The sequence below is a fragment of the Arachis ipaensis genome, chromosome B02 (assembly GCF_000816755.2).
Source record: "Arachis ipaensis cultivar K30076 chromosome B02, Araip1.1, whole genome shotgun sequence".
NCBI classification, from domain to species: Eukaryota; Viridiplantae; Streptophyta; class Magnoliopsida; order Fabales; family Fabaceae; genus Arachis; species Arachis ipaensis.
Genome location: NC_029786.2, coordinates 89163198 through 89168415, shown reverse-complemented (window position 1 = coordinate 89168415; position 5218 = coordinate 89163198). Strand labels below are relative to the sequence as shown.

Sequence of the window (5218 nt, the reverse complement as noted above, 5' to 3'; positions counted from 1 at the left end):
AGAAAAATAATTATTGTTATAGCAGAATAAATTATCATATTTTCTATATATTCTCATGGTCTTAAAGATGCAAAGTGCATTCTACATTCCTTCAAAAGAGCTTTATGATTGTACTTGAATATGAATTCCTATTTATTGGTGCTTTCATCTTTGTAAGTCTTGACATTTGTCATCCATTGATAGCATTTTTTTCTAAACTTCTTTGTAATTTTCTTTTCTTGATCGGAATTTGAAACTTTTCAAGGAAGGGCAACTGGTTTTGGAGTTGTCTCCTTAGCATATTTCAATCTACTTCCAAGCCAGTATCCATAACCCCAACTAATTCTTCCAACTCTTCAACCAATAGTAGGTTCTCTTGGCTTCTAATTTCTTGATATTTTTTCTGTTGGTTGGTGGTTGATCTTCTTGGGTGAGTGTAGCATCGTTATTTGATTGACTAATGCCAAGGTCAAAGGATGGGTGCACCAAAGTCATCATCCAACGCAGCATTAGCAACCATCAACAAGTCAGCTTTCAGATCCCTAGCCAAGAGAGGACTACAGGATGCACCAAAATAGTATAAGAAGGCATCAAATATAACAGAAATGTATTAATTAGAACTTATGCATTAGGGGAAACTTCATGGTGAATTTTCTTTGGCAGAGCTTCCTCAGAAGCTTCTTGATGTGGTTGTGTAGAACTGCATATGAGATATAAAGTTGTTTAAGAAAGCACCAAAAAATAAATATGCAACAAGAAAGAATTTAACTAGAACTTATGCATTAATAGGGTTTTTGTAGCAAAGATTCTTGTGTTGGAGACTGCACAACAGATTTTTGTTCAGTATGTGGAGGACTAAAGATAGGGTGGGGTTTCTATTAAAGTAGCAATTGCTTGTAATGGCACTTTAATTATGGCAAACAATAAAAAAATTAATATGCAGTAAACATTAACAAATTTCGATGCAAATCCTTAACTCAATGATTGGAAAAGAAAACTAAATTAGAAAACTCACATTTTTAGTGGTTTAGATTCTGATTAAGTTTGTTTTCACACCATAAGCATTTGATCATTGGGATCAGTCCCAAGATTAACAGTTTCATTACTCATACTAAATAAAATCCAGTGTCATTTAAGTCAATAAAATAAAATAAAATAAAATTTAAGTCAATAATATAGTTGAATACTTTACTCACGTATTAGATTTTGGTGAATCTTCCATCCTTTGCTACAGTTGCAATTATTTTTCTATTATTGCTTGTTTAACCATGACATCTTCCTAGACAGGGTTGACATCATCCATTGTGTCTTCCTGTAAGTTGAACTTGAAATATATCGAAATTATGTCAAAAAGCACCACAATCATTGAACAATAATAAATTTTTGCTATATGTGAACTTACATAGGTGCAAGTTGCAAACTCTTTTTTTTGCTTTTTTTTTTTCATGCCTTTTTTCTTGCAAAAACTTTTAGAGGGTTTTTTTTTTCTCAAAAAGATATGAAACTAAAGAGATATTTTCATAGTACAAGAAATAAAGAAATGGTAAGAGAAAAAGAAATTATATGGGATCATTTGGTACATTTATAAATCCCTGAAAGCTTGACTGTGTATTAAACACAGGATCATTTTCACTTGACAGATTTACAAGTGGTATTATAAGGACAAAATAAACATTATTTAGTAAAATTAGAGTAATTACATTAGTTTTTAATAAATTTAAAAAAAGAAACAATATAATATATCGAAGCTTACATTTGCAAAGAATTATCGTGAGCTTCTATCGAGTTGTGCCCACTTTTTGGTTATTCTGGCCGAATAAACTTTTTTTTTTCACGAGTGTGGCCTTTTTTGGAGTATATTTGGTTTTAGCCTGCATCCTGAAAAAGAAAAGAATCATCAAATAAATAAACATAACAAATATTAACAAAAAATACTAAAAATTAACACATACTCTGCAGGCTTATCATTTTTCTTTACTTCTGATAATACATACAAAAAATTCTATTTATAAAAAAAATTGATTAAAAAACAGAACTTAGTATTAGATTAATAATGTTTTAATCTTATTCATCATCAGATTTAGTCTCTGATTTGGAGGATGAATCCACAGTAATACGCTTCCTCTTTTTGGATTCCATCCTGAAAATGTACAAACATATGAGTTAAATAAACAAAATAAATATTTATAAAAGAAAGTGAAAAGTAACACTTACATCTTTGTCAATCTTTAAGGTGGTTTTCTTCTCTTCGATGTCTCGTCAGATTCATATTCAGAATCAGACTCATACTTAGAATCATTTTCACTTTTCAAATATGAGTCCAATATAACAATCTTTTTCTTTTGTTGCTTTTTTTCCTTATTTTTTCTTTTTTGATTGATCCCTCGGTTGTGTTCTTCTTATGAGGTCCTAAAACAGAAAAATATTTAGCATAGTATATTTCAAACAAATGCACCAAAATTAAAGGGAATGATTTCTGTTGAATTACCATTTCATCCTTCACCTCATGTTCTATTCTTTTAACCAGCATCGCCCTAGTCCAATGTTACATCGATGGTGGTCTAGAAATTCTATCCACAAGCTTATTCTTGTATGTAGATTCATGAAAATATATGATCATCTCTGCAAAGAGACAGGCATTAATTGCAAATTTATTTTCCAAGTTGTGACCTCTGATGTCTTTAATGAGGAAGTTGAGCACATGAGCAGTCCAATTTCATTCTTATATCGTGTTCACATGAAGAATGGGTGGCATGTGAACTGAAAAAAATTTTGCTTATTGTTGTTGGTAACAAAAAGCACTTCTAGATAAAGAGGATGAATGTCCTCTTGAATTTCAACTGATTTTCTAGCCCATCAATACTCATGTCAATCATAGACTTTGTCAAAAGTGACAAGGGAACCACCTTAAGCTTTCAAAAACTTCCTTCTCCTCCTCATTCATTTCTTTAAATACAATTTTGTTCAGAAAGCAAAATCCTACAACAGCAAATTCCAATTCTTTGACAATAGCTTTCTTGTCATCGCTAGGGGTGTTCGCGGTGTGATTTTGTTCAGTTATTTAAAAATAATCATCTGATCTAATTTTATATAAATTCTTTGGTTCAGTTTGGTTCAATTTTTTCAGTTTCTCAAATAATCTCAAGCTAGACACAATGTTGTGAAGAACACTAAAATTTCTGTGGTAAAATAATCAACTTAAACAAATACAACCAAAATTTCTATGATTTATCAACAATGATAATAAGCAAGACCGATAAATAAACTATCTAAATTGTTTTTTAAGCACCCCAACAGTGTTCCACCTCCTTAGGATGAGCCCATAAAGATGCCCAATATGTCCTATTTTCTACAAAATTGCATATAAGAACATTTATCCTTTAAAATTGCAAATTGCTCTCCTTGTTTGACCTGCAGTTAAAAAAATGAATCAGTAAGAATTTTTTAAATTTTGTAACTTAACAAATATCTAAAGATAATGCCTAGCTGAAGCTTAACTATTCAGCCAAAATGTATTACAAATGCAATTATATAGATTTAAATGTGAAAAATCTAGAAGGGTCAAGCTCCCTTGCCTCTTTTATGTTGTTATGAAAGGTAGGTGGCTAATGAAAAAGAGAACCACCAAACCTACATAGATTTCAATATAGTTCGTGCTTAATATCAACTTTACTACTCTTTTTATAACAAAATAGCAAAGAATCATAACAAATAAAATCAGAATAAAAAACAATAGAGAATCAATAATAAAGACGAAAATAGAAAATAGAACCAATAATCATAACAAATTGAAAATCATCATAACCACAATCAGAAAATCAAAACCAAGAACCAAGAACCAATAATCATAATGAATAGAAAAATCATCAAGTCACAACATAAAAAAAAATTAGAAGTCAGAACAAAAAAAATTCTAAAAAATTAGATTAAACAAGAAATCAGAACAAAAATTAAACAAATCATACATGAGGCCAAGAGACTGAGAACAATGGAGCACAACTGAGAATGATGAAAAACCACAATGCTAAGGATGATGCGGTTGCTGAGATTGACAGTGCTGAGAATGACAACACTGAGAGACGTGGCTTCTGGATGGCGTGAGGTATCACCGGAGGACGGGATGAAAACGGCGGTTGTTGTAACACCCTAATTGCCCTAAGCCTTATCTCATGCCGTAAAGAAAAGGTTAATCAAAGGTTACGACGATTCTAAGGATTATATATATATATAGAAGGAAATAATAGTTCTAGAATCCCAATGAAGAAGTAAGCTCAAAAACCGGGATACAAAAGTGCAAAACGTTCACACGATAACTACAAGCGTAAAAGACAAGATACAGATTCAAGATAACAAGATATATGTAGATATATGAGTGTAAAAGTCATAAAGTACTAGCCACAGCCCGCAGAGTTTAGGCCAACTATTTAAATACTGACATACAGAGTTTTGAAAGTTAAAACAGAATACAACATATCTCTCTCAAGTTAGCCTCTAAGGCAAATATAAATACAAATGTGAGAGTACTAAACAAAAGTAATCAAAAGACTCCAAAAAGGTAACCAAGATTCTCGCTCTGTCACCATCTCGCAACTCACCGAGGTGGGCTACGACTAGGGACGGATTTATTTATAAGCTTGTGGGGGCAACTGCCCCCAGTGAGATTTTAAAAAATAAGTAGTAATTCTGAGTGAAATACCATAATTGCCCCCACTATATAATTAATTTTGCCCCCAGTAGTCCAAAGTTCCAAATCCCTAACGCTTCTTCTTCTCCTTTTCTCTCCAAATCTGAAATCCCTAATTGCTCCAAGCCTCCAGCCTCCACACTCCAGGCTCTAGAGTTACTGCCACCAGTCCACCACTCTGCGTCTCCGCCAGTCCGTCGACCGTCGGTTTCTCCTTGCATCGCCGTCGCACCGCATCTGGTGGTTCTCAAGTTCTACCTTCTTCTGCGTCACTGCTTCACTGCTTGTGATTTGTGTGGTTCTGCCGCTGTTCTTCTTCTGCGTTCCTTCCTTCGGCACTCGGCAGTTCAGCGTCTGGTTCTGCTTCTGTGGTTCTACCTTCTTCTTCAGCAAACATCAATCTCTTTTGGACTTCTAATTCTTCTTTCTTGGGGTACGATCCTCTTCTCTGTTGCTGCTGGTGCCGCACCACTACAGGGTCGTCCTCTTGGTCTTGGAGTTCAGTCTTGGACTTTGCCTCTTGGTATATAATTAGGATTTGGGAACCCAAATCAA

At 33.4% G+C, this 5218-nt stretch overlaps 1 long non-coding RNA gene across 1 annotated transcript in view; it reads left to right on the top strand.

Annotated features, from left to right (window-relative positions):
• LOC110267944 overlaps positions 1-4728 on the top strand; it is a 10521-nt gene extending 5793 nt beyond the window's left edge. The window contains exon 3 of the long non-coding RNA XR_002355930.1: positions 4717-4728. This is a non-coding gene — a long non-coding RNA (uncharacterized LOC110267944). The remainder of the gene's footprint in view (positions 1-4716) is intronic.